This window comes from Carlito syrichta, unplaced genomic scaffold (assembly GCF_000164805.1).
Source record: "Carlito syrichta isolate Samal-C Ts95f unplaced genomic scaffold, Tarsius_syrichta-2.0.1 Scaffold308678, whole genome shotgun sequence".
Classification (NCBI taxonomy): domain Eukaryota; kingdom Metazoa; phylum Chordata; class Mammalia; order Primates; family Tarsiidae; genus Carlito; species Carlito syrichta.
Window position 1 is genome coordinate 415,365 of NW_007252774.1, and position 25,317 is coordinate 440,681.

The window sequence follows — 25,317 nt, forward strand, 5'->3', positions numbered from 1 at the left end:
ACTTTTAATATTTGACAAGTGACACTTTGATTTGGAACTTTCAACAAATGAACAACAAATATTTATTGAGTACTATTCTCATCATTGGGATACCAAGGCAGATAGACAGCAGTCATGCCCTCAAACTTATAGAGAATCAGGGAAACAAACATCAGGAGTCACTTTTACTAGGTTATGGGTGAAGAGATCGAGGAAAAAGAAAGAGTAATCATAATCATCATCTGATTATAATAATGATAATGATGGTTTTCACGGTATTTTATAGTCTACAAGAATATCATGTCTAGTTTCTTATTTAATTACCACACTAGTCCTGTGACAGGGATTTATTATACATCTCTAATGCCTATCACAGGACCTAGTTTTCCACTGTCCTCTAGATTTTTGTTCATCTCTCTCACTAGACTGTAAATGATACCATAGAGACAGAATCTTCTCAGGTACTTCCCAACTCAGCCCTGTATACAGCTCAGTGCCTGGAACATGGCAGAATTCATCCTAATGCTAAATGAATAAATAAATAAATGAATGAAGGAAAGACAGAAGGAAGGAGGGAGAAAGGGAGGGAAGGAAGCAAGGAAGAAAAGAAGGCAAGAAGGCAGGCAAACTATATAACAATGGACAGTAATTAAGGCACAAAGCAACCTGAGATTGTACTAAGACAATTCAAAAATCAAATATTGGGCCTAGAGCTGACTTTAATTCAAAGTGTTAATATACATTCATTGGGCATCTTCTATTTGGAAGAAATTAAGCTATATTCTAAAGACCATGTGGGAGAATTTTTATTTTTTTCTTTGCTAATAATAGAGTAGGTCAAGACCAAAGAGCACCAAACTTGGAAATCTGTGTCTTGTTCTGTCTCTTGTAAATTACGTGGTGCAATCTTGTCCTCTCTGGACTTACATTTCTTCGTGTATAAAATTCAATTAACGTTATCTATTTGATACTACTGATGCAGGAATTGCATGACGCATAGTGTAAAAATATCTTTGGAATCTACAAGGTGCTAATTTAATGTGAAATATTGTTTTATAATTTTATTTCCTCACAAATTCTCAGACATGTGCATACATAGTGAACATGGAGCATGCAAACTAAGTTCAAGTGGAAACTTAAAGGTTCTTAGTCCATGGTACTTTTGCTATATAATGATCATCGTTCCTACCAAAGATGCAGCTCCCCCAGGATGACCTGCTCTCTGACCTGCCTGAGTCACATACTCTCAATCCCTTGAGAAAAACAGACTAGCCAAGAGGGCTCTAAGGTCAGCCTAGATAAATGACAGGAACAAGAGTTAAATGAAAAGGTCTCTCTTTTCTGCCACAGGATGGGAGAGACAAATGAAGAAAGGGACACAGGGCAAGAAGAAGCAGAACAGGATGGAGATCAGGCCTGGATATGCCCTGGTAATCCAGTGGTGAGGTCTGATCCCTGAATCACAGAAAACTGGGTCTGAAAAAGCTTTAATATGAGCATACATTTCCAAGTCTCAGAGCTTATATTCTGTGTCTGCTTAAGAAAGCGCTGTTCATAATGCATGATGTAGGTCAAATTCTAAGTCAATTCAGTACCTTGTACAACATAGGTATTTAAGTCAATAGTGGTGTTCAATGAACCTAGCAAGGTACCTACTAAGTGCAATGTATAATGTCCACAGAAGAGGGACAGTCACATTACAGTCTCTGTCCTTAACAAGTTTATAGTCTTGAACAAAAAGCAAAACATTCCAATTTATCATAAATCAAGGACTACAGGACACAGAAGGAAGAGTATGAACTTCTCAGACCTCTAGGGAAAGCTTCAGAGAGGAGATTGTTTTTGAACTATAGTTTTGAAGTTTGCATGGGATTTAGATAAATAGAAGTGTGGTTTTAAAAAAAACAGCCAGGAGTGGTTATGTGCACCTGTAGTCCCAGCTGAGCAGGAGGCTGAGGCAGGAGGATTATTCAAGCCCAGTGATTTGAGACTAGTCCGGAAAACATAGCAATACTCTAAAAAATAAAATAAATAGGAGGAAAAAATATTTTAAAAAATACCTCTCCTTATGGAGGAAAGGGCAAGAGCAAAATGAAAGAGGATACAGAATATGCTATGGGGAGAACAGAATATAAGAGGAGGCATATGCATAGGATTCAGGAGGCAACAAGAAGGAGCATGTGGGTTGACCAGATTCAGGGAGCAGGAGGGGATCTGACAGCCAGCTGAGAAGAAGGTTACAGGTGTGGTAGGTAGCATGAGTCTCAATCACCCTAGGCCCAGGGACCTGCTTCTGATGAATAGAATATGAGAATGATAGAATGTCACTTTCATAATTAGGCTACAAAATACTACAACTTCCATTTCTCTCTCTCTCTATCTCTCTTTCTCTCTCCCCCTTTCCCTCCCTCCCCCCACCTCACTCTCTCTCTCACTCCACCCCAATGGCTCTCTCTTATTCTCTCTTACGTTCTCCTCATCTTTATATGTTTCTTTCTTTCTCTTCCTTCCTCTCACTCACTCATGTTGCAAGATGCTCTATGGATACATCTTCATGGAAAAGAGCTGAGGAAAGCCTCCAGCCAACATCTTCAGAGAAACTGGGGCCTCAGGAAGATCTGAATCCTAGCAGGAACTGTGTAAGTAATCTGGGAAACAGGCCCTTCCCTACAGAGTCTTAAGATGACTGCACCCTGGTGAGAAACCCAAAGACAAGGCACCCAGATCCCTGATCCACAAAACTGATATATATTGTCATTTTAAGTCATTAAGTTGTGGAGTAATTTACTACTCAGCAACTGACCAATGCAAAACAATAAGCATCACCAAATCTATCTGAGAAAGTATTTTCTCATTAGGTATCCCTGAAATTTATAAATTATATATACACATAATTATGAAGTTATATACATATGCATATAAACATGCACATATCAGTATATAGATAAATGTATGTAGTTACACATATGCATATATGTATATCAGTTTTATTTATAAGTTACTTTCTTGGGTTGCTCTTTTTTCATATGAACACGCTTATATTCCTCAAAACTAATATCTACACCGAGAGGTTAAGTAACTTTTCAAAAAATCATTCAGCTAGCTATTGGGAGAACTGTATGTAGAAAATTTCCATACTGACTCTTGAATCACTCTTTTATGTAAATATTGAAAGGTAGAATATAAAAACATAGCAGAACCAGGACCAATACAGTAGAATAATGAGTCACTCCCACCACCAAATTATAAGGCATGCATGACTCAATTCCTTTTTTTTAAACAACCATTACAGTCTTTGTGAAGTTCACCAGCTATAGACTCAGGGCCTGCCATCTGAGTTGCTTCCTTGAAAAAAACTAGGAAAAAAAGCCATTGCTAGGCACCCAGTTCCTCCCTCCCAGGGTGGATATGAGGCCTAAGTGAGAAAATGCATTTGACTTGCTGAGCATACAGCCAGGACCTTAGGTAGAGCTCAATGACTGAAGGATATTATAAAGCACCACTGCCTTCTCAGCACCATGGATAGAGTTTCCCATCCTAAGGAACTGTTCCCTTTTGGGGGAAAGGGTAGGAGGAGGGGAAATGGTTGTTTAGGGAAGTTATTAAACTGTGGTGTGCAGTACGAAGATTTTTTTAAAAGCTAAAAATAGAACTACCATATGATCCAGCCATTCCATTACTGGGTATATATCCAAAAGGAGGATAATCAATATATCAAAGAGATACAAGCACTCCAATGTTTATTGCAGCACTATTCACAGTAGGCAAAATATGAAATCAACCTAAGTGCCCATCAACGGATGAATGAATAAAGAAAATGTGGTATATACACACAATGGAATATTATCCAGCCATAATAAAGAATAAAATTCTGTTGTTTGCAGCAACATGGATGGAACCTGAGGCCATTATGTTAAGTAAAATAGGCCAAGAACAGAAAGACAAATATCACATGTTCTTATTCATATGTGGGAGCTTTAAAAGTGAATTTTATGAAGAGTATAAATAGTTATCTAAGGCTGGGAAGTGGGGAGGAAACAAAGAGAAGGAGAAGAATATAAATGCATTTCTTATCACCTATTTGTACACTTAAAAATAGTAACAAAGCTGATCACCATGGCTCATACCTGAAATCTCAGCACTGAGAAAGGCTGAGGTTAGAGGTTTGCCTGAATTCAGGAGGTCCAGGCCAGCCTGGGCAACATGGCAAGACCTCGTCTCTACAATAAATCAAAAAATTAGCTGGGCATGGTGGTATGCACCTGTAGTCCCAGATATTTAGAAGACTGAGGCAGAAGGATTGTCTGAGACCAGGAGGTCATGGCTGTGGTAGCCATGAGCATGCTACTGCACTCCAGCCTAGGTGACAGAGTGAGACTCTGACTCAAAATAATAACAATAGTAATCATAATAATAAACAAAGAAGATCTATGTGCAAAGATGGAGGCAAGTGAGAGAGGGTGAGACAATTAGAAAGAGAGAGAGATGTGTATATAAATGTGGGTGTATGAGTAATATATAAATGATAAAATACAAAGGCAGAGAAGTTTTCAGGGATGACAGAATGGACTATGTGTGTCAAACTATGTTATTAAACTTCAGTCTATAATCTGCCCTTACTGGCCAACAATCCAGACTAAAAACATTCTGAGGATGCATTTATGCGGCTCTGTAACCACTATAGGAAAGTTAGAGCAGTGACTAACAGGATTCTATGATTTTTACACTGTTTAACAAAACACACTTAAGTCAAAGGGCTCCACAACACCTAGATCTATTCTGAGCTAGATTTAAACAACATTAGGGATGTAGAGTTTGGTTTTGTATTTGAAATTTGAGCACCCACTACTTTTCTAGCTCTGAGGCTACAGCAGTAAACAAAATTGATAAAAAGTCTTGCTCTCAAGGAGGCTACATGCTGGTGAGAGCAGATAGATGGCAAAGAAAAAAATGGGTGAGGTGTCAAGGGAGATAAGTGTTATAAAGACAAATAAAGTAAGGGGAGGAGGTTGGGATGTCCAGAAGTGGGTGAGGCTGTGGTTTGATATAGATCAGGAAAGATGTTATTGATTTGATGACATATGAAAAGACACTTGAAGGAAATGAGGTGAAAGAATGTTTTAGGAAAAAGGAACAGCAAGTACAAAGGTTCTGAGGTGAGAATGTGTTTGCCACGTTGGAGGAACAGAAAGGAGAGAGGCTCTAGAGAGGGTGAGATGAAAGGAACGCTGATAGGGGAAATAAAAACCCAAAAGACGGGATGAGTAGGGCATACATCTCAAAAGTCTTTGTCAGCCTTAGTAAACCTTTTTATTTTTAAAGTATAAGTAACATGAAAAGTCAAAAGAAGATTTTGGAGCTGACACAATCTGATCTATCTTATAAAATAAGAGTAGGGTATCTTTTCCTCTAAAGGGCCAAATAGTAAATATGTAAGACTTTCAGCCAAAACGTTTCTGTCACAACCACTCAACTCTGTCCTTGTAGTGTGAGACAGCCGTAAAAGACAACACAAGTCAAATATGGCTATGGTCCAATAAAACTTTATTTATAAAAGCAAGCAGCAGGCCTGATTTACCCCATGGTTAATATAGTCCGTGTTCTGAAAGCTTCACTCTGACTCCATTCATAGAAGTCATGAAATCCAACTCACTCATTTCACGGATAGGAAAACTGAATGTCAAAAAGATTAAGTTATCTTCCCAAGATCACACAGCAAATGACCGGCAGGGCTCAAATCAGACTAGGGCTCATGACTCCAAGTGCAGTAACCTTTCCACTACAACATGCCACCTTCAAAAAATAAAGTAAAAGAAAATAGAGGAAAGAAAGAAAGCCTTGCTTGCCATCTTGTCTAACTGTTCTGCTGGCCCACGAACAATTTCATATAAGTTCTCAGCTTCATCTTGAGCACAACATACAATTTATCTTTCCTTCTGAGTGCACAGAGCAAGTAAATTCCCTTTGGAGGGGAAGCAGAACTGACAACAGCATAGGATTTGCAGAATATGCTTATGCCCAATTAAGCATCTCAGCAGGGTGGGCGAACCAATTAGACTGAGATTAAAAAAGGATCCTGGATGGAAGGCATGGGGTGTCTGCAGCAAAGCCCATCCCATTGGGGGAGCTAAAGATGGGAGGGTGGGTGATGACAGGGGCAGGGGATGGATGAAAACTGGAGCCACGGTTGTAGGATTCAAGATGAAGCTAGAGAGAAAACTGTAAGGGCAAAGCTTTCTTTTTAGAGCTAAGCAGTGTCTTTGTAGGAATCCTCCTTCATCTTCATTAGTCCTCTGTGCGCTCTCTCTCTCTCTCTCTCTCTCTCTCTCTCTCTCTCTCTCTCTCTCTCTCTCTCTCTCTCACACACACACACACACACACACACACACACACACACACTCAATGACACACTTCATGGAAGAAGGACACAAGATTTTGAGACAGGAGGAGCGAGTGGCGCTGTGCTCTCAGGAAGATGGTTCCTCTCCTGGCTATCGATGTCTCCACATGTGAAATAAGCTGATTGAATTAGATTATCCTCAACCCTGTATTCTCTAGCCTATACCAAGAAGGTAGAAATTTGGGTTAAAACATGACCCTGTCACCTATTGATTACACTCTATAGAATGTAAATGGTATTCACTTTAGAGGGATGGGTTTAAGGTTATGCTAAATCATGAAGCTGTTGATAAGATATTAGTGTGCAGTTACTATTAATATCATTGTTGAGCAGCTACAGTGGGAAGTTGGGTGATAGTGGATAGAGGTGGAATGTGAGAGAAAACAAATCACGCTCTTTTTAAAGTTACCAGACAATAAAACTTAGGGGAACGTGAGTTTTGATTCTTATGAAGTATATTAAAATCATTATGACTGAATTTAAGAGATAGACCAGTAGTTTATAAACTCTGTCCATCTCTGTTTCTTCATATATGTGATGAGGATGACTAAAAGCATACGTCTCTGCAAATTGTGCTATGAACATTGCATGAAATAATGGCTGGAAGAGCTCTTTGTCAATTTTAACAGGGTATGAACAATTGTCAGCTGCCTTTAGTATTAGCATTATTTTTTAAATAGTTTGTGTAAAGCACATTTATAATTGCAATGCTTAAAATGTTCTGATTTGGTTTTCTCATCTGTAAAATGGGGTGAGTGGTAGCAATTTTGACTTCCCGGGGTTGTGAGGGGAACACTTCCAGCAGTTCTGGGTCCATAGGAAGCACCAGGTATATGTGTTTTTGAGGCTACTAGTGCCCTCTAAATTAGTGAAGAGCTGTTTTACTCTTCTTCACAGAGCATGCTTTATGGCTTGTTTACTTAAATCTCATCTCATACATAGTTAGAGGTCACTTTCAAAAGTGTACATACCTTATAAGCTTTAAAATATAAAGAAAATAGGAAAAATAAAGGGAAGAATAGAAAATTTAAGTTTAAGCTAAAATTACATGCAAAATGAATTATATAAAGTCCTGAACACTTTATGGACATGAACGCATATATCTCTGAACTTCCTTGCAACCAATGGAAAAAGGGAACCACAGTCAATTGACCAAAATGTCAAGAAAATAGCAAAGTAGTTGTTCAGAATTGTAGAAGAAATAGATTCCCTGGATCCATACAATAAGACACAAACACGTTCTGCAGTTTTTCATGACGAGACCAGTGTAGTTGATGCTAGGGGATGATATCTTCAGCAATACTCCAATGAGTTTGATGGGCTCAAGGCAGCCAAATGTTATGCCAAGGCACCATTTTGTAAAGCAATTCCATGATGACCAGACATAGTACAGTCTAGATATGCAGCTCCTTGCTGGTCTGACTTAATCCACGCATAGATTTTAGAATATTTTGTAGACACTATACCCTCAATAAATGTTTGTTGAAAGCATGATTGATTACAGCTATGAGATGTTTGCATTTGTTTATTCCTGGGTGGCTTATCCCATTGGTTGCACTAACCAATCATCTGGAAGTGGAATACAAAGAAGCCTCTGAGTATCAGGGTGATGGAGAGCTCTGGGACTGCTTCTGTTATTGTTAGCAGCCAATTATCCCCGGAGATGAACAAGGGGAATCACAGAGGGGAAGAGTTGAGGAGATGAAATCATTGAGCTGAGAGAGAAGGAGAGAGGGCATTTCTCTTGCCTGCTGTTTCCAGTCTCTCCCCCACACAATCCTCAGTCAGCGCAGGGAAAGGTGAACCCAAGGGCATATGTGAAGTAGAAATGATGCATCTTAACGAGAGGGTGTCAGCTCCAAATCCCCTGCCTGCCTTCATGCCCCAGAACACAACTGGGAGGGCAGCCGAGAAACAGCAGCATCCAAGCGGATCTCTCAGAGCATTCTGGCCCCAGAGGGGTGAGAGGAGGAAAAGCAAGATTCAAAAAAAAAGAAAAAGAAAACTGTCTCTGAAAACGTGATTATGAATAGAATTATTTTAATTACAAGTAAAGAAATTGACTTAACTTCAGAGACTACAGTAACCTTTGCTTACATTTGTATAGAATTCTATTTTCCAAATTGTGTTCACTTAAGTATGGACAGTTTTATACCAACTCCAAACCCCATAGCTGTTCTGAAGCTTCATGTGGGAATAAGTTCTGAGAAGCGAGGGCAACTACTTTTTTTTTTTTTTTAATAAATGAACCATTTTCAGACAAGCAAGTAGGTTTTTTCATGAAGCACTGTTACTGAGGGTGGGGGCTACAATGAAGGTTATGAGAATTAATCATGGAAATAGAGCTTAGAATGTACTTGCTTTATTGTACTGTGAGGGGCAAGCATTTCCTGAATATTCTTCAGGCAGCAGAGCTGCTCACTCCCTTGCCATACAGAATCAAAACCTCAGGATGGAAGGCCAGTCCTTTCATTTCATAAATGAGGAAACTGAGGCCCAGAGAGAGAAAGGAACTTGCCAAGGCCATAGCACCAGTGGTGACAAGAGGGGCTAGAATATAAATTCCTAATCTCAGATGCAGTGGTCTCTACTCTAATCCACTGTCTTATCTTACTATCTTGACTTTATGAGGTCTGTAGTGCACGTGATCCTTTACAAGTCTCTGTCACTATATGCATCGTCCTCCCATCAACCTAGAAAATGAAAAGCATTACCATCTCCACCATAAGTAGAGGAAACTGAGGCCCAGGGCAGTGAAGACAGCTTGGTAATTTTGCACCAGAGCTGGGATGGAGATTCAAGTTCTATGATTCTCTGCCTGGGCTCTTCTCTGCTTTTTCCTATTCTCTATTTCCCTGTCCATTCTGGTGTCCCCATGGGAATGGAGGAAAGGTATTGACTCCCCTAAACTATCCTGCCAGGAGCCGCTGAAATGCTCTGTAGAACAAAATATAGGCTACCAAGGACAAGCAAATGTCCATTCCACTGAGCACCAAAAAACGGGATGCAAAACAGGTCCTTTCTCAAAGACGTTGTGGCACTGTGGGGTAACCACAGCCTTTACAGTAGGACAGGCTTGGCTCTGAATCGCTGCATAAAGCCATTAATTGGCTGAATGACCATTTGCAGATCCCTCCACACCTCTGAGATTCTTTATCAGTGCAGTAGGAATATTAGTATTTACCTTGCAGCATTGCTGGAAGGATTAAACATAATTAACACAATTAATCTGGCAGTAGTAGCTACTCAATAAATGTTAGCTATGTATCCTTTGGCAAGACATTCTAAAAGGGGAGTCTGTCATGTAACACATAACTTTTCTTGGTTATTTTAAATGATCTTAATATGTCTACGGGCTCCAGGGCTTATACAAACTGCATGTAAATAAAATATTTAAACTTCTGTTGACTCAATTTGTCTCTTTGCTTATTTCCAAAGCATTTACTGTGAAAGCGTGAGTCATAACTAAATATAGATTAATATTTATAATCTAAATATAGATTAATATTTCCAATTATCATAAATCCCATTAAACATTGCAATGATATGAATTTTCCTTTTCAGATCACAAAATTTGAGTACTCCAAGGGACTATGGATAGTGTCTTCATTGTTATCTTAAGTTTTAGGTGAAAATACAAAGATGAAAATGAGAGGGAGGACAATTCTCCTGAAGACACACAGCTGTCAGTAGGAGAGTTGGTTTTAAAATCCAGGTCTTGAATATCCAGAGCTCTGCTTAATTACCTCTGCCACAGTGCATACTTTTAGGGAAAAATGAACAACTTCTTTCCCAGAAAGTAATGCTACACTTGATTGCCAATTTATTTCTTAATAAAATACTTTAGGATTAGTGAGCATGCTGCCATCTCAGAGCCTCCCCCAAATCCACATTCTCGGTTAGACCCTTCTTTCATTTTCCTATATAGAAACCTTCCTTGTCCCCGCTTTAAGCTAGGAAACAAATATTGGTCAGGCACTGTGTCTCATACCTATAATCCTAGTGCTTCGGGATATGAAGGCAGGAGGACTGCTTGAGCCCAGGAGTTCAAGACCAGTCTGGGCAACAGAGCAAGACCCCGTCTCTACAACAACAAAAAATTTTTTTAATTAGCCACGTGTGGTGGCATGCACCTGTAGTCTCAGCTACCCAGGAGGCTAAGGCAAAAGTATCACCTAAGCCTAGGAGGTTGAGTCTGTGGTAAGTTGTGATTCTGCCGCTTCACTGCAGTCTGGATGACAGAGAAATACCTCAACTCAGCTCATTTGACACACATTCACTGAATTTATGACCCTATATTAAAAATTGGGAATCTAAATTCATTCTTTGCTTAACCAAAATGCACAAAAATTTAAAAAAATTATTTAACTCACAAGTTGTCAAACTGTGACCCCAAAGCCAAATTTGTCCCACTGCCTGTTTTGTAAATATTTTTCTATTACAAAACAGTCAGACTTACTTGCTTATGTGTTGTATTGTCTGTTGCTGCTTTTATCCTATAATAGTAGAGTTAAGTAGTTGCAACAGAAATCAGAAGGCCCATGGTCTAAAATATTTACTATGTGACCCTTTATAGAAAAAATTTGCTGATTCTGATTTAACCCAATGACTGGACCAGTCGATATATTTTAAGGTTATAATCTAGGATGCCAGATCAAAAAAGTACAGATTGAACTACTACTCAGAGCTGGAGTAGTGTGTCTGTTTGTTGTTTGTTTTGTTTTGACCCAAAAAAACTATTTTGCCCTCCAAATGTTTGAAAGCTACTAGGCCTAACTAAATTTAAAAAAACAAAGATGTTTTCCCACATAGCTTCTTGGACATCCTTTAAACTTAAACAACACAGTCATTATGCAAATATACATCAGAAAAAAACTGATTAAAAAAATGCCAGATCACACCTGAATTAAGAAAACAAACATGTTTCAGGTGGAATTCATTATTTGATGATTAAACAAATTAATTGACTTGTTATACACAATGATATTAAAAGCTCCATGTGGAGTGTCCAGAGACCACAAATAGAAGGAAGATGTTACCTTTTTTTCCCTAGATGGTAGTATATGAGTTGTAATGTCATGAAAACATGGCTCTAAGAGTTAAAACTAGGATAACCGGAGGAATTGACAGCAAGGTAAAGCCCCAGTCAATAATGTAAGTCCTTTTTGACTATCAGAATTGATCAGAATAGAACAAACTGTCCTAAAAAGTAGGGAGGTCGCTGTTTTATAAGATATTAAAGCAGAGTTTGCATAACTGATTAACAGAAGTGCTTACAGGTGGGACTGAGAATCCAGCAGGTGGTTGGATAGTGTTTCTGATGCTGTCTTTACTTAGTAGAAGATGCTAGCGAGACCTCATCTCTACAAAAAATCAAAAAATTAGCTGGGCGCAGTAGCACGCGCCTGTTGTTCCAGCTACTTGGAAGGCTGAGGCGGAAGGATCACCAGAGCCCAGCAGGTCGAGGCTGCGGTGGCCGGGAGCGGCCATTGTACTCCAGTCTGAGCGATAGAGTGAGACTCCAACTCAAAAAAAAAAAAAAAAGAAGATGAAGATGCTATGCATTACAGAAGAGTAAAAATATGTGCACAGAACATTAGGGACTGTCTTCTGAATGTCCAGGTATATTGGAAATTATTCAGTCAATAATTAGTCATTGTTGTGGTCACTGCTGTGTAGTTAGTCTCGCACAGGCACCAGGATGACGGTTAAGTTATGAAAAGAACTGCCTACCTACTTAGCTTTTTTTCAGCTCTTAACTGGACAATACTCTAAAACACACTGAGGCTGCCCAGTATCTGCCTCAGAATCTGTCCCAAAGCTGTCCCCAAAGTCTAAGTTTCAATTCTATTGTTTCTTCTAAAGCACATACCAAAAAATGGTATAAAATAGCCATCCAATATGGGAGAAACATATTACATTAATACTTGCAAGCACCCTGGGAGCTGGTTATGATCATTCCCATCGTACAGATAAAGAAACTCAGGTTCAAAAAACCCAATCCAGGTTTAACTCTTTCTATTATATACACATAGGATCTGGTTTATGATTACTTTAACCCAAGATTCTACCTATTCTATCTCATACTGCCTATTAGGAGCCTATAAGTCTGTGAATTTATATGAATTGTTCTTAAACTATTTCTTACTTGTATTCTTGGCCAAATGCTGCCAATATTTTGGCCTTATTAAAAGGTGAAATTGGATCTAGAGGAATCAGCACTGGACTGTGGACAAAAGCATCATAAATCAGCCCTCTTCTCCAACATGTAATCTTAAACAAGTAGTGATTCCTCTTTGGGTGTCACTTTTCTTATCTGTAAAATGAACAGTTGGACTGGATTTTTGTTTAGACTTGAAACATTTAATTCATTAATGTATTCTTTCAGATAATTTTTGGAGGAGGGGACATCTATCAGGATTCTTTCTCTATTTTAGGTGCTAGGGTTACAGGTGTAAATAGTATAAACAAAAATGTAAAGGATAATGTTCCAGTAAATATTTTGCAAAATAAGTAAATTGGATATAAGTAGAACTTCTTAGGGTCAGAGCTATTATAGCGTTCTGACTCTCCCTTCACCACCCTGCATTTCAGGTCAGCCAGGGAGTTCAATTTGAAAACTATCAGACTCAATTTTCCTCTGTGCTTTTTTAACCTGAGGTACTTTGGCCATGTGCACAAGAATTTTGTGGGAATCCATGTAAAAATACACAAATGAGAGCTCAGTCAAAACTTAACAAACAGAGTCTTTGCCATCTTTGTTACCGTTTAGCTCCCACATATGAGTGAGAACATGCGGTGTTTGGTTTTCCGTTTCTGAGTCAATTGCAGTTTGGAGATTACTCGAAGAACTACAAGTAGATCTACCATTTGATCCAGCAATATCACTACTAAGTATCTACCTTAAACAAAGAAGTCATTATATTTAAAAGACACCTTCACTCACATGTTCATTGCAGCACAATTCACAATTGTAAAGATGTAGAATCAACCTAAATCAACCAATCGGTGGATAATGAAAATGTGGTATATATACACCATGGAATACTACGCAGCCTCTGTCTTTTAAATAAGCTCCCAGGTGACTCTTTCACAGAGTAAAATTGAGACCTTCAGGACTGAACATACTCTGAGGTTTTCACTGCTTTGGACAATCTTCTTCCCCCATTCTCTCCTAATAAAATCCTTCACAGAACACTGGGACTGGGCCTGAAGGTCACTTCTACAGAGGACTTTACTTGATTCCCTTAGCCAACTACAGTCCCCCTGGACTACTGAACACAGCTGGTGATGATTTACTGTGTGATAATTTCATTGTCATTACTCTCTAGTAGATAGTAACTTCCATGGGCAGAAACTGTACCTATTTTTCTCAGCTCTTAGTATACTGCCTGGAATTTATAAAATACCCAGTAAACAATTCTTAAATAAATGAAGGGAATGCACATGGGCTTATGAATGGATCCTCTCTCCTTTCCAGCTCTAAGAAACTCATGCTCTTTGGCTCTCCCAACAATCAGATTGTTTCACTGCCAATACAGAACCCCTGGAGTCTGGCAAGTTACCTTAGGACTCTATTTCCAAATTGCCTAAGTCTTCAGTGACTTCCTGTTTCTATTATTACTGCACCCTGTTCCATGCATAGGCAGAGGTGGCAATTAAATGCTCAGAAGCAAGGACTTTTGGAATTAATCCTTAACACCTTAGTGCTTTCATTTTTCCCTTTTCCAATCAGTAGCATATCTAATAAGTCCAGAGAGCTGCAGGAGAGGAGTCTTATGGGATTAAATAAAACAAGGTTCTTTGCCAAGACACACAGAAGTACAAATGCCACCCACCTGGTCCCCCTGCTTCTACTTTGACAACCTTACAATTCTTCCTAAATATTACAGCCAGAATTATCTTCTCAAAGTGTGAGTTGGCTCATACCACCTCCTCCAGCTTTTTGGGAAGCAGTCAATGAGTCCCACAGTCTACAAAACAAATAGGAAACTCTTTTGATTTGCATTCAAGATTTCCAGAAGTAAACTTCAAATTCCCAACTCCTTCCTCATTGCCCCCACCTCATCTCAGTCATAATGAATTACTCTGTGGACCCACTCACAGCCAACATCACCTACATTTTCCTTCTGCTTATATTTATATGAATTTTCCGACACTAGTCGCTACACAGAATGTTGCCCCGATAGCTTAACACTGAGTAAAACATTGTCTGCCACCCATCCCAGTCACATAGCTTTCCAGGTGGTTTTTGACCACCAATATTCCCCTCCCTCCTGCAGGTACACAGATTTATTGTTTTGTTTTGTTATTATGCTCCATCAAGCACACAAACCCACTCTAACCTCCAGTTTGTCCTACCTATGTGCAGTGTTCTTCATCCAGTTCACTCTTACTCACCAACACTCACTCTTAGCATCTTACACTTCCCCAAAGTATATATCAGTCTGTACAAAAATTGCCCATTTACTTTTCTGTCTTACTATATCATATTTTCTTTTCTTTTCTTTTCATCTCCCCATTTCTCCAGAACTGCTCTTGTCAGGGTTGAGAATGATCTCCTCATCGTAAACCTGCGCATCATGTTTTCTGAGTGAGAATGGGAAAGGGACAGTAGTTTGCTCAGAAATTCTTAGTGCCTAGCTCAGGACCTGGCATATAGTAAGTTCTGAAATAACTGTGGAAAGAATGGTCATGTCTTTCTCAAACTCAATTGACTCCATGGCTTCTTATTCATTCTCTTAGCCAATATTTTTTGAGTAATGTTTAAGGTAACCTTCCAAATGTGGGAGATGCAGCAGTAAAAATTACAAGCAAACTGTTGCCCTTGTTGAACTTACACTCTCATGAGGGAGTCCGATGATAAACATGACAATACATATGTAATGACATGTCATACATGGTCAGTCTCACAGAAAATATAAAGCAAGCTCAGAGAACAGAAAGCAACAAGGGTGGGAAGGTTCATGTTCTCAAATGAGGAGACATAGGGGCAGAGACTTGAATGAGATAAGGGAGATGTAGAGGAGGCTATCTGTTCCAAGCAAAGGGAAGTCCAAGTACAAAATGTCCCATTTTGTGAGTGGGACTTAGAGTGTTGGAAAATGACAAGAAGGCATGTTTGGAGAGTTGGGAGAGGTAGCAGAAGCCACATGAAGTGGTCCTGGTAGACTATGAAAAGGACTTTATTACTATTATATATTGAGAATTATAATCATATAATATTTATGGGGTACAAAAATGATGTTATGAATTTTGAATACGATGTGGAATAATTAAATTAAGCTAATTAATATACCTGTTACTTTAATATTTACCTATTTTGGAATGAAAATACTTGAAATTTATTATCTTAGCAGTATTGAAATGTACAGCATTTGATTATTAGCTATATTCACAATTTTGTGCAACAGATGTCAAAAAAAATCAAACTCTTGATATCTAATTGAGATTGTGTACATTTTGACCATCATCTCCCCATTTGCCCCACTGCCAGCCTTTGGCAACCACCATTCTACTCTCTGCCTCAATAAGTACAATTGATTTATATTCCACATAAGGGAGAGTATACATTATTTGTCTTTCTGTGCCTGACTTATTTCACTTAGCATAATAGTCTCCAATTCTATGCGTGTTGTTGCAAATGACAGAATTTCTCTCTCTCTCTTTTTTAAGACTGACTAGGAAGATTTTGAGTTTTGTATTAAGTGCAAAGAAAAGTTACAAGAGAAGTGTGAGAAGGATCTGAGTCAGGATTCAGAATGTGCAGAAGACCTAGGCAGGGTGGGATAAAATTGGAAGCAAGATCAGCACTATGAGGTCCCTGCAGTGATCCAGATAAACGCAGGAAGAGGCCTGGATGAGAGTAGTAAGTGGATACATCAGAGATGTATTTTCTCTTCTTTTCTTTTTAATTGATACATAACAATTGTACATACTTATGGGGTAAAGTATGACATTTCTAAGTAGAGTCTATAGAATATACTGCTGTGGGGTATGAAAGAAAAAGAAGAATCATGGATACTTGCCCTGGGCTTCAAATATCTGGGTCAATGGTGACACCATTCAATAAAAATTAAAACATTAGTAGAAGAACACATTTGAAGAGAACAACCAAGAATCCAGACTTTGACATGATACATTTAAGAAGGTTAGTGAATAACTGGGTATACTACAAGTCTGAAGTATAAGGAATTTGTCTAGATTGATGATATAAATGTGAATTGTCAGGGTAGAGTCTATAAGACCAGGAAAACAAATAAGAACAGTTGAGACTATCAAGACCAAGTCATAGAAAAGCAGCCTGAGAACGGAGAACATGGGTGCTCTAATATCTAGAGACTGAGAAGGGAAGAATCCAGCAAAACACTTAGAAGGTCATCCCAGTGAACAAAGATAATTGAAGGGCAAGCTGAGTAAAGAAAGCATTTTAATCAGCATAAAACTGAAACTCTCTACCATAGCTTATATGGACTGTCTTCTGTTTACCTCTCCTACTTCACCCTCGAACATTCTTCCATTAACAGTTCTTCAACCACACTGGTCTTTTGCAGTCTTCAGATAGGTAAAAATATGTTGACCCTCAAGCCTTTTTAGCCTGTAAGGAGTGCACAGTGCTATGATCTCTGCAGTGATACTTGGCAACATTCAAAGCACAAGGTAACCAGCTTGGAGAGGCAGTCTTTGGCTACCAAAGCTAATCTAGACCCCACCCCATTACCCACTTTTCATTTATTTATGATAATCATGCCATTGCCTGCAATTATTTTATCCCTGTGTTTGTACTTCATTACCTTTCTCCATATATTTTCCAGGCCTTAGCCTTTTCCCCCACAACACCATAACCTCCAGGAGAACAAGAATATTGTTTTAGTCATTGCATGGCTCATTGTGCAAGTCTATTATCAGTGCTCAACACTTAGTAGGTGCTCAACACATGAGAAAGGAATTCATCCATTCACAATCAAAATAAAATCTTACTTCACCTACTTCAATTATGGAAACCTTCTTAAGACCTCCATCTCAACAAAATATGACAGATACTAAAATATAGTAAAGAATGAACAGGCCTAGAAATCAAGTCAGAATGAAGTTCAAATCCCAGCTCTGCTTCTCACCAGCTGTATGACTTTGCACTGATCACATAATTTCTCTGGAATCATTTGTTACACAGAGAGGATTATAAAGGTATTTCCTTCAAAGGTTTTCTGTTAGAGATAATGTATAAAGGGTCAATCACACAAAGGTGTTCATCAATGGTGAATAGTACCTTATAATCATTATTCCTCCCTCTTTGGCACTCCCAAAGCAGGCATCTGAATTTCTTGTGACCCTGAATGACAATTATGCTACAACACATGGCTCTGTCCCCATCAAACCCTGTGAAATTATCAATACCAGTTCAACTCGTTCTGAGTGCAGTGGCTTGCAATTTTTAGATTCCTTGTAAATGCTGGTGGAATGATTCACACTCCCCCTCCTCAGGGACTTGAAGTATTTTTAGCCTGAATTTCTTCCACTTCATTTTTACTAGTGTCTTATCCCCTCCAGTGCTTGCATTGGGATTGTGAGAGTTTGCCCATATAATCCCCTGCTGGTCACTCTTACTCCATGGTTTATTTCTCTTCTTTTAGTCTTTCTTCCCCCGCACCCCCCACTCCCTTTTTTAACCTAACATTTATATAGTGCCCTCCAGTTTACAAAGCGTATCTCAAATACCTTAGTTTAATCCTCAAGACTGCTTTGCATGAAAGAGATTTTTATTTACTTCATTTTTAAAAATGTAAAAACTAAAGCTCCACAGGCAACATGCTTTGTGCAAAGCCACAGAGCCAGAAAGCAGAAGGACCAGGAGGAGACTGCCGATACATGCGAATTTTGAACTCCTTACTTTCTCCACTTTGTTACACTATTCATTCATTCATTCATGCATGCATGCATGTATTCATTCAGCAAATATTTATTAAGCACTAGATACAATTCTAAACATTTGAGTTTTCATTAATAAACAAAACATTTATAGATCCTTTCTTGTGAAATTCCTTTTTTAGCAGAAGAAGATAAGCTAAATATATTAAGCAAAAAAATTAGAAAGTGATACATATTATACAAAAAAAAAGAAAAGTGGAACAGAGTAAGAAAGACAAGAGCTGGCAGAAGGGAATACAATTTTAAGTAGGTCAATAGCCAGGATTGGTTTCACAGAAAAGGTGACATATAAGTAAACACCTAAAAGAGGTATGAGAGTGAGCTATGTTGACGTTTGGTGGAAGAGCTTTCTAAGTAGAGAGGACACCTGAAGACCTGGTAACTAGAGAGTGGTGAGGTAGAGACAGGGAGTAGTAGGAGGTAATGTTCGGAGAGAAAACAAGCGACTGGCCATGTAGAATCTCTTGTCCACTGTAAGGATGTTAAATTTTGCTATCAAATAAATGAGGAGTTATTTGCAAGGCATTGCATGAAATGAGTGGAACAGTTGGACTTATGTTACTTATGTTTTATAAGAGTCACTCTGTGTTAAGAATACAATGTGGAAGGGCAAGGTTAAAGGTGGTGAGATTATGCAAGAGACTGCCATAATCCAGGCAATAATCCAGGCAAGAGCGGATGGTAGCTTAAACCAGGGAAGTAATAAGAGAGGGGAGAAGAGGCGATTCGATTCTGGATTTGTATTTTCAAGGTAGTAAAAAAAAAGATTTCCTAATGTATTAGATGTGAAGTGTAAGAAAATACAGGGAACCAAGGAAGGGAAAAAGGTTTTGACCTGAGCAATTGGAAATATGGATCTTACATTGTCTGAGATGGAGACAGCTGTGGGTAAGAAAGATGTGGTTGATAATGGGAGGATAAGTCAGAAGTATAAGTTTAGACATAGTCCATTTGAGAAGTTTACCAGACGTCAAGTGGAGATGTCCAGAGTGCAGTTAGGTGTATAAATCTGGATTTGGAAAGAAATATTGAATCAGAAAATATTATGGATATCCTCCATTCACTTTCAAAAATAATCTGAATGAAGATTTAGTCATCTAACCCGTGTTACATACCTACTATTTACCAGGAACTGCACTACAGGCCAGTGTCAATATGGATGGGAGAAAATGGACATAGTTTCTGCCTCAGAGCATTACAGTAAGTATAAGAAATAAATAATTATAAGAAATACATAACATTATAATATGATGAGATATTTAGTGATGAAATACAGTGGGCAATGGTAGTACTTTGCCATGGGCATCTGATCTAATCTAGGGGGTTTTACTAAAAGCTTCCTGGAGGAAGTAAGATTTAAGCTGATACTTAATGAAATAATTGAACCAGAGGCACAGAAGGAAGGAAAGTATTTCAGGCAGAGAAAATAGCCAGGAGATGAGAAGAAACATAACATACATGAGGGAATAAAACAAATTCAGAAGCCATCAGAGCAGGTGCAAGGTGAACATGCTGAGACATGGTGCTGGAAAGATGGATGCTGGGCTGAAGAGACTAGAAAGAACAAAACAAAATGCAGTGTAAACTTGGATTTGATCCTAAAAGGAAAATAACAATAAAAGAATTTTGGAGAATACTGGGGATACTGGGAATTAGATTATATTATGTGATTATTGTTAGTTAATTTCTTAGAGGTTTAAATGTTATATAATTATTTATTTATTATAAAATATATTTATTACTTATAAGAAAATTTATTTCTATTAATAAATGTATTCTTTTTTATATGTCCTCATTCCTAGAAGAAGCATGGCAAAATATTACAGGGGAAGTGCCATGATATCTGCAACTTATTTTCGATGTTTTCAGAAAAAGAGAGTGAGAAAGAGAAATGAAAGAGGGAGATGGAAAGAGAGAGAGAGAGAAAGAGAGAGCATGTACATGCGCAAATGTGGCAAAATACTCATGACTGGCAAATCTAGGTAAATAGTATATACTTGTTGATTTTCCATCTTTTTTTAATTTTAAAAATTTTTATTTTTTTGGAAAATATTTTGATTGTTTAAAAATAAACTTGGGAGAAATTGCTTTTAATGAAACAATTGCACTTCCAAGTGATTTCCTGTTGAGGTGGTCGACCTGGGTATCTCTGTTGAAATGAGCATTAGAAAGACCAAAGCTGAATTCCTAAGGCAGACAAAACTGCTGTCTCCTAGAATGCTATGAGAAATGCCTCAGGGACACCCCCTGTAGTCCTGACAAGCTAGTTCCAAGGAAGAGGAGAGCCAGTCACCCAGGCACAAACTGGACAATAGGAGTGGCCCTGTTTGTGCCTGTGCCGAGCTCACTACTTCCAGGCATTTTTTTTCTACATTTCCTGCTCTGGCAGCAGACATAAAAAACCAGCTTCCCTGGTGACCAAATTGGCCCCAGCAGCCACATCACAGAAGCTAACAATCTTCATGAAAGTTGTTCCTGTACTAGTTTCCTCTCTCCTTCATTCGATCACTCAGGGTAGTCTGCATTTACTCTACATTTGCTCATATAAGTAAAACTGAAAGTAATTTTAACTGTCTTGCTATGTAGACCCTCTGCCTTTGGAGGTAGTTCTTAGATCAGATAATGTCAGTGTGGGAGAAGAGTGCACATTAACATTCCTGCAGAGTTAAATACCCTGTCCTGGTTCCCTCCAACAAGCAAGTGCTAAAACCAAGTTAGCAGCAAGGGTTTCAGGGCCCTGAAGTACTAGTATTTTGTTATTATTCATATACAATCAAACTGATGGATTTTTTTGGTGTACAGTTCTATGAGTTTTGAAAAACACATAGTGTTATTAACCATTATCAAAGTAAAGAACAACCCCATCATCCCAAAATCTACCACTGTAATCAAACCTTCTGCTCACCACTCAGCCTTGAAAACCACTATTCTATTCTCCAGCCCTATAGGTTTGTCTTTTTCAGTAGGACACACAAATAGAATCACAGAGTTTGTGGCCTCTGAGTCTGGCTTCTTTCACTCACCATAATGCCTTTGAGATTATCCAAGTTGCTGTGTTTATTAGCAACACCTTCCATTTATAGTAGTCTATAGTATGAATGTCTCATAGTTTGTTATTCATTCACCTATTGAAGGATGTTTGAATTGCTTCCTGTCTTTTTTTTTTAAGTCAAGGGCTCACTCTATTACCCAGACTGGAGTGCAGTGGCATGATCATGACTCACTTCAACCTCGACCTTCTGAGCTCAAGCAATCTTTCTGCCTTAGCTTCCCAAGTAGCTGGGACTACAGGGGAACACCACCATACCCAGTATTTTTTAATTTTCTTGTAGAGACAAAACCTCATTTTGTTGCCCAGGCTGGTCTTGAACTCCTGGGCTCAAGAAATCCTCCCACCTTGCACTCCTGAAGTGCAGGGATTCTAGGCTTTAGCTGCCATGCCCAATCTGTTTCTTGTCTTTATTTTTCCCTTCTGTCCATATCCTTTCCTCCATTCCTTCTTCCCTCTTTATTCTATTACATTCTCTTCTGTAATAGCCTAGATGAAATGAAACCTCCATGAAGAAAACGAAGAACACAGTTCCAGGTATCGGTTTGCCGTAGTCAGCTTCTTCTGGCTCATGAAAGTGAACGTGTTCCTCTCTTCCTAACTCCACATTTGGAAACATCAAGTTATTTACACCACAAAAACTGGCAAACACTAACAATCAGTGCTTTGGAAGGAAGAGGGAGGAGAGGAGAGGGGACACTGTTAGCAATTGTTAAATATTAAAAATAGTTGCTAAGCATACCAACACAGCACTGATCCCAAGAGAAGAGCCTACCATGACAGAACTAGAGAAAAAATTCCAAAGTCCCTTATAAGGTCCTTACAGAGTAGTGCAGATTGATGCAGGTGAGGGAAGTAGTGTCTCATGGTCAGAGTTAGATGCCTTGTGTCTTAAACTAGGAAAAAAATGTCATAACGTTTTAGAAAGAAAAAGGATTCCCTGCGATTTCAATCTAGAAATCTCTAGGCTGAAAGTATGGCATCTATGACAAAGGAATATTTGAAGAATGTTGAGCAGGGTCCCCCATCCCATCTCCCACTTCTAACTTGATACTCAAACTTCTCTTTTGATATATTTGAAAAAGAGGCCATTCTACCTCTGCTAAAACAAAAATTTTTACTGGCTGAAAACTCTACCTTCTTAGGATTGTTCTTTGATACATATTGAATCCTATTGTGTATATGGATTATTCATATATAGAATATTATATAGCTATCCCCTATCTATATTCAATAAAGCTGAAGCCCCATGCCTTTTGTCCACTGGTTTTTTGTTTGTTTGTTTTTCCTTCAGCATTTGGGTGACATAAATAAATCCTGTTTCTTGTCTTTTCCCTTCTGTGGGACTCTTCTGTATTTACAACTCAAGGTTTCTACTGGATGATCTCTCAGGTCCTTCCAGAATACCCTGACTTCCCTGAGTCCTCACTCTAGCCCTCCCACAGATCCTCTCTCCACCTCCCTGCATCTCTCCCACAGCTCTACTGCACCGAGGGCATTGGCTGCTTTTGGAACCTTAATCTTTCTGAGCAGTGAACCATTCCCTACACAGTCAGAGGCAAGGCTGCCTTGCTGACTGATTGTTGGCTGATTTTGTTTGGCACTTTTTTTCTGGCCTCATATAGAGCTTATTAGGGAACCATTTTCATGTTCCAAAGATTCTATTTGTGACTGCTTCAATAGGGAGCTTCAAATGGAAAGAGGGAGCAGGTGGCCTGAGGAATGAAGGGATGCCCTGTAAAATCTGAGCACATAAGATGCATTTTTATAACTTAAATCATTTTTATATCAATAAATTTTCTATACTCATAATATCCCAACTAAGAAAGCAGGTATAATACATTACTTCCATTTTACTGATGAGAAAACTGAGGCACAAAAACATACATGGATTTGCCAGTGCTCAGAGCAAATTAGGAACAAAGCCAAGTTCAGAACTCCGATCTCCTTAGGTACTTCCCAGTGCTATTTGCAGAGGAGATAAATGAAGCAACAGGAGCTCAGGCTATTTGGGAAAAGTTCAGTCTGAATTAATGAAAAGGTTAAGTAATTTAATATTTGAAAACAAACAAGCATCATCCATTGCATGTGATAACTGAAAAATGTGTTCCTATCTAAACACTTTGGGTGGGAAATTCCTGCTCCTTTAGAACTTAACTCAGTTACAGGATTAGCCACGGGAATTTTGCCACAGTGCCAGCCTATGTGAGATTCAGTTTCCCTAATAGAATTGAATTCCATGAGAGAGGGGTCGTGTCCTATTTACCTCTGTATCTTCAGCACCTAAAATAATACCTAACTAGTAACAGCTTGCTTAAAACATGTGTCTCAAATGAAACCAATGGCAAACCCTCCAGAAGTAGCCAGTCTCATTCTCATCAATTGTATAGAAAAAGGTGAAAATTGGTTGAACAAGTGTTGATCACTGAAGGCCTGCACTAGTGAACTGATGATAATAAACCATCATTAGCATATTCATTGCATATGCAAAAAAGAATGCCTACAAAAAATGCTTAAAATGTTTGCATGAAATATTGTCAATGGCACCCTGGAAATTATGTTCATGCCAATCTATTATTTAACAATTTCCCTTTCAAAGATAAGGCAAAAGAAAGCTCACTACCTGCCCAAATCAGCTCAAATTCTGAATTAGTGGGGTCAAAATTAATGAGGCTTATAAAAATGTTCATATGCTCTGACCTAATAATCCTTCTCCTGGGAATCTATCCTAAGGAAATAATTCAAAAGAAGAAAAATGCTGTATGCACAGAGAGGATCATGACATCCTTGGTTATAATTTGGAAAAGATGGTAATAAAACAAAATGTCCAACATAAGAAAAATCGCAAATGATCTCAGGAAAGACTTTTTGTCACACAGGTAAGTGTTTACAGAATTAAGTTTCACAAAAAATGCAGGAAATTAATGTTAGAGATATGAAAGCATGGTAACATACAAAGAAAAATAATGCAGCAGTTTTAGATATTGAGAACATGAGTAAAATATCTAGTAGTTTTAAATGCTGTTAAATTAAGCCCAATTAAGATTTAACAGTAATTACTCAGTAGGCATAACTGAACTGGGAATGTCACCACTCAATTCATCACCTAATAATTTGTCCCCTCGTGCATCCTTTATTTCATTCATCGAACATCTACTATGCATGAGGCTTTCAGTATACAAAGAGAAAACAACCCCTATCCTCAATAACAATCTGATGTGAAGAACTGGCCTACCTCAGTCCAGTACAATGCAATATTAAGTAATTGCTCTAATAATAGAGTATGTGAGATTTATTTGATTCTGAAAGAACAAGAATGTATGAAAGAAGACTTCTGAGAGAAGGAGTCATTCAACCATGTCTTGAAGACTGCTTCTACTTTTAATAGATGGAGGAAAGTGGGGTAAAGCCACAGAGGTTCACACTCGATGTGCCCAGGAAATTGGGACAGACTCAGCACCACCAGCACAAAGGTGCAGGAAAGGGAGGAGATGGGGTTTTGAGTTAGGTTTTGAGGCTGGACAGGGAAGAAACCTTGAGGGCAATGCCAGGGAGTACAGTTAACACTGCTGACACTGGTTCCAAGAGTGTAGAAATGAGACAGGCTACGGGTGGGTCAGGAATGACACACAGTTCTCATTGCTCACTGCCTTTCATGCCTGGCCTGGCAGAGATACTTTTCCGAATATGGGATATTTTATTCTGTTTTTAAGAGCTCTTCATTTGTCATTTGGGACAGAAAGTTGAACCTGGTTGCAATCTGCAATCAATCAGCCTGGCTTTGCAGAAGAACTACCAGGAAACCAGTTCTCTTCCTCTGTGTGTCTTTTAGCACAGATGCATGCATTCAAAAATCATTTAGGCAGTGTCTATGAGAAGGAAGAGAGGGAATATGGGAGAGACAGAGAGAGCAAAATAGGAGGAGGGGTAAAGGGAGAGAGGTTTATTACAGGGCATTATA

General features: G+C 38.6%; 1 protein-coding gene across 1 annotated transcript in view; it reads right to left on the bottom strand.

Annotated features, from left to right (window-relative positions):
- BRINP1 (BMP/retinoic acid inducible neural specific 1) overlaps nt 1-25,317 on the bottom strand; it is a 187,736-nt gene that overhangs the window by 78,733 nt on the left and 83,686 nt on the right. The window lies entirely within an intron of this gene.